We start from the raw sequence: 6,000 nt of genomic DNA on the forward strand, positions 1-6,000 counted from the left end.
TCTGCTGCAATCGTGTGTAAAGAGTTTATTGGTGATTATTCTTCTTGTGTGCGGTCCTGTTACAGAGCATAAAAGTAACAAAGTTGTATATATTAACTGAAACATAGCATAGTAATATGTCCCACGGTCAAACATCATTTCAAACACGTTTGACAAACCGTTTGACAACCATTCACACAGTCAAACATCACTCCAAAGACGTTTGTCAAACGTGTTTGACAAACCGTTTGACTAAACGTGTCGAGTAAATGTATCAACGTGAAATGTTGTGTACAAATCGACATGTCGAAGGGAGATATTCACGTATAAAGGGCCATTCAGGCGGTCAAACGGTTTGTCAAACATTCCCATAGTTAACATAACTTTAAACACGTTTGACAAACATGTTTTACAAACCGTTTGACAACCATTCACACTGTCAGTTACTTGTTTATTTTTATACTGTGTCTGATGTCTCTTTGGATAAGGTAGATATGCATAATTATGTGGAGGGATGAATCAAGTACTTACACCTGCTTTCATATACTTGATACTTAATATCTGAACAAATTTGGACCTGTAAAAAAAATCATGTTTTTTTTAAATGAAACTTGCTATTAAAAACAACAACTTTTTTTTGCATCACTAACCTCAATACAATGTACACATGACGCCCATGAATGTGGAATTTATGAGAGTATTTTCAAAGCAACGAACAAAAAAAGGTAATAACCACTGGAAGTGGCCAAAATGATTTTCAACACCCCCTAAACAAACAAAAATCCTTTAAAAGAAATTATTTTCGACACAAAATGTGGAACTGTTGCATCTACGAGTATGCAAAAGATAAGAATATGTGAACCTGCAGCTGTGGAACAGCGTGTGTTGGGGGGGGGGGAGGTGTGTGTGTCACCTTTACATGCAGCCTTTAGTTCGATTTTCTTTATTATTATTTTTAACATTTGTAAGCCGAACAAAACTGAGATGTGCTGGTCGTGTGGCACGTATGGAGGACAATAGAACTCCAAAACGATCAGTTATGATGGGTAGAATGCCTGGAAAGAAGAATTATAGTTAACATAAACATATACATATCTATCACTAAGTAATGCTTTAGTCAAAACTTACAAGAATGTTAAAATGGATCTTGTATCATTATTTTAATTCATTCGACAAACGGTTTGTCAAACATTCCCACGGTCAAACATCGCTTCAAACACGTTTGACATTCACACGGTGAAATATCACTTCAAACATGTTTGACAAACCGTTTGACTAAACGTATTGACGTGAAATGTTTGTGTACAAATCGACATGTCGAAGGGAGATATTTACGTATAAAGGACCATTCACACGGTCAAACGGTTTGTCAAACATTCCCACGGTCAAACATCACTTCATACCGTGTAGGTATGGGGTTGTGGCCACCGCGAGCCACCAGTGTATACCAGTGTATACCAATGTGGTACGGTTGAGTAACCGTTAAATATGGTGTGGGTGAGAGCACCGCTGGACACCAGTGTATACCGTTATGGTATGGTTGAGTAACCGTTAAATATGGTGTGGGTGAGAGCACCGCTGGACACCAGTGTATACCGTTATGGTATGGTTGAGTAACCGTTATATATGGTTACGTAGGGAAGTCTTAATGTGGCGAGATAGACTCCAAAGCGGGAGCTTTCTATTTATTTTAAACAACAAGAGTTTCAGGTTACACTACAAATGGAATGGCCCTTTGGGCTAAATACAATAAGTGCCAGGCCTTGACCTAGGGCACGATAGCTCTGACCTCCGGCCGGTAGGTTCGTGACCTACCCAGCCTCTGGCAGTAGGTTCTTCACCTACTCCAGCTCTGGCAACATTACATGGATGTCATAGAATATATAGGGTTAGAAGGGTTGCTGTAAGCAAAGGCGTTAGTCTCGTTAATCTATGGATTGGGGACGGTTTAGATATATAAGGGTTAGTTGTATAATTGGTGGATATTGTTAGGTATATTATATCTATGTTAGTTTATGCGTAATACACTAGGGCAGTTATAATAAAAGGATTTATGATACGTTAGTCTGGTGACACTAGGCATCTATACTTGTTTGTCTTCAAATGTGCTGTGTTAGGGGTGCATATCGTGGGAAACGCAAGGTAAGCAAGAGGAAGTCTCGCTCTGTTGCAAGCATGTGGATCACGTGCGTGGTGGGTGATGATTAATAATGGAATGGATACACAACCATTCACACGGTCAATCATCACTTCATACACGTTTGACAAACATGTTTGCCCGCAAATAATCAACAACGTTGCTATATGAATCATAACTTTCTACAATTTTTCATCCGTTCACAAGAGTCACGACATTACTTCTTTGTGGTTGAGATGAAGTAGCAGCCAAGTATTGATCGACTTTGACATCATTATAGTTTTGTTCTTTCTTCAGGGAGTCGAAAAAAAATTCCAAATATTAGGGTGGTGTCCAGCAACTTGTGTCTCAAATCTCCTATGCCATAGTTTTAGGTACCAATTTGTCATTTTTAATAGATCTGTCATTAAAGAATCTCAACTATTCTTGATAAATACGAAAAGAAATTCTACCTTTTTTTGTAGTATCCTAAATAAAGGCTATGAATGTAACTATTTCATTATCAAAGGTAAAGTGTGCTAAATCAAGGAACAAAACTATAATGAAGTCAAAGTCGATCAATACTTGGCTGGTACTTCATCTCGACTACAAAGAAAGAAATATCCTGACTCATCTGAACGGATAAGAAAAAACATTGTAGAAATTAGATATCCTTCATATAGCAACGTCGTTGATTATTTGCGGGCAATAGCCCATAACCTAGCTTTACAATTTTAAGTAAACCAATTTATAGCTCCAAGTCCAGTTTAAACTAATTTGTCATTTTCAATAGTTCTGTCATTAAAGAATTTTAACTATTCTTAATAAATACCTAAGAAAAGAGATTCTTCATCCTAAATAAAGGTTATGAAAGTAATTTCATTATCAGAGGTAAAAGTATGCTAAATCAAGGATGAAAACACAACCTAGTTATATATTTCAAATTAGAATATTTTTATTTTTCGATGAATTGTTGTCGGTGAATTCGCTGGATCCCAAAATATATATTATTATTTTAATTATTTTTCTTTTTTCTTATCATTAAGGGAGTTTTCGTTACAAATAGTTTGATCTTTTAATAATTGTCGTCAAACTTGCGTAGCATCTAGGTGCAGACTTGCAAATCCAATATGGCTGACCTCCAGGAGGGTTATCAATCACACTGGGCTATTTTTCCTCCGACATCCTCCTACCTCCAACCTCCATTTGAATATAACTAGAATATGACTTCGCTTATTACAGAAACCTAGACATCCCTAAGAACAATTCAACAGTATGTCTAACATCCGTATCTAGGTTTACACAATCTCTTAGTTCATCCTTCATCTTTGCTAGATGTAACGGAAATATTATTTGAATATTTGAATTTTGTAACTGAAGTCGTTTTTGACTCGAACGAGCTCTCAACGGTCGTCGGCACCCAGTGGGATAAGAACATAAGAACGAAGGAGATTGCAAGAGACCATGTGGCCTACACTAGGCAGTTCCATGTCCATTACCACCTGTCATCCCCGTCCATAAAGTTGTGCAATCGTTTCTTAAAACAACTTAATCTAAATTTGTCCTGACCTGTTCTCTTGCTATGATGACCTTGCCTGTGTCGAATCCATGACAGAGCCCCATAAGGTCATAATCCCATTGGTGAAAATCCCACGCCAATTAACCTAGGCCTATATTCATTAATGAATTTATCAAATGAAATTATACTTTAACATATAGTATCTATTAATACTATCAACATCCTGGAATATTATGTGTGGGATTATCAACAATAGGATAATATTGACTATGGCATTTTGATTCTTGGGCTTTTGATATATGGTTACAAATTTTAATTTTTCAAATCTCCAAACAACAAATTATCTTTCCGTCATATGCTGTTGAATATGTCCTCAGAGACGTCTAGATGTCTGCAACGGAAGTCATATTGTCGTTATTCAAATGGAGGTTGGAGGTACATTTGCTATTGTGTTTGCGAATTTTGATGATTAACATTATATTATCTTGATACTTGGTATCTTCATAATTACTTTTGTCGATTAATTTGCAAAATTAGGTTCTAAGGAAGAAGGAATAAAATGAAGACATTCTATTTGATGTAGATACTTTGCAGTAAATGAAATGCGCCAAAAAGGGTGAGTTTGGACAAGAAATATTTACATTTTGGTGGAAATATGTTGTTGTCAGAAATATAATCTATGTGTAACAACTGCTTAATCATACATCTGTGCTCATGCATGGATGACAAAAACGCTAATTTCTAGATTCTCACATTAGGAAAGGCGTCATTAATCCCACAATGCACCGCGCTCCATTGCCATAACTATTTTCATGACGTCGATAGAAAACGTTATTTTTGTATATATACATTTTAAGTTTCCTGATTATCTCCATCGAGATTTTGGTCCGCGATGACCATACACAAGGACCGAAAAAACTTCCCGCGATCTGATGCCGACGTTATGACGTCACGTCGCATCAAAATCCATCATATTTTCTATATTTTTAAAACATTCTCTCCACGTGTTTAAAAATTTTCTCAGAAAGTTTCGTTCAGTACATCTGTCAAAATTCATCGTCTTTTCTATTTAAAACGTTTCTCTCTACATGTATTTAAGGATTTTCTCAGAACGTTTTGCTCAGTTTTAACAAGAATACAATTGTCAAAATTCATATTCTTGAAACATTTTTCTCTACACGGCTCCCTGATACCATTTCCCTTTCACGTCGTCTTAAACTAGGCAAACACCGTCGATTTCTATCTTCAAACTAGACAAAAACACCGTCGATTTCCATCTTCACACAAGGCAAAAATTTCGTCGGTTTCCTCCTTCATACAGGGCAAAAATACCGTCGATTTCCATCTACACACTAGGCAATATCTTTACACAAGGCAAAACTGCCGTCGACTTCCATCTTCACACTAGACAAAAATGTCGTCGATTTCCTCCTTCACACAGGGCAAAAATACCGTCGATTACTACCTTCACACTAGGCAAAAGTACCGTCGATTTCCTCCTTCACACCAGGCAAAAATACCGTTGATTTCCATGTTCACACGAGGCAAAAATACCGTCGATTTCCACCTACACACTTAGCAAAATTACCGTCGATTTTTATGTACACACTAGGCAAAACTACCGTCGATTTCCATCTTCACACTAGACAAAATGTCGTCGATTTCCTCCTTCACACATGGCAAAAATGCCGTCGATTTCCATCTACACACTTGGCAAAAATACCGTTAATTTCAATGTTCACACTAGGCAAAACTGCCTTCGATTTCCATCTTCACATTAGGCCAAAATACCGTCGATTTCATCCTTCACACTAGGCAAAAAACCGTTGATTTCCATGTTCACACTAAGCAAAACTGCCGTCGATTTCCTCCTTCACACTAGGCAAAATACCGTCGATTTTCTCCTTCACACTAGGCAAATATGACGTCGATTTCCATCTACATACTAAGCAAAATTACCGTCAATTTTCATGTACACAACAGGCAAAAATACCGTCGATTTCCATCTTCACACTGGGCAAAATGCCGTCGATTTTGGTTTTCTATGTCGATGTCTTCCTTCACATTTGGCAGAAAAATCGTTTATTTTTTTGTTTTATTCGCGATGACGATACACAAGGACCGAAAAATCTTCCCGCGCTCTGATGCCGACGTTATGACGTCACGTCGCATATTTTCTATATTTCTAACATCTTCCTTTCCACGTATTTAAAGAAAAATTCAGAATGTTTCGTTCAACACAATTGTCAAAATTCATCGTCTCCTCTATATTTTTAAAACATGTATTTTCTCAGAATGTGTCGCTCAGTTTTGATAAGAACACAATTGTCAAAATTCATTGTCTTTTCTTCTTGAAACATTCTTCTCTACACGGCTTTCTCAGAAT

This window comes from Oratosquilla oratoria, unplaced genomic scaffold (assembly GCF_046742065.1).
Source record: "Oratosquilla oratoria isolate Oo_2021 unplaced genomic scaffold, ASM4674206v1 SCAFFOLD45, whole genome shotgun sequence".
Lineage (NCBI taxonomy): Eukaryota > Metazoa > Arthropoda > Malacostraca > Stomatopoda > Squillidae > Oratosquilla > Oratosquilla oratoria.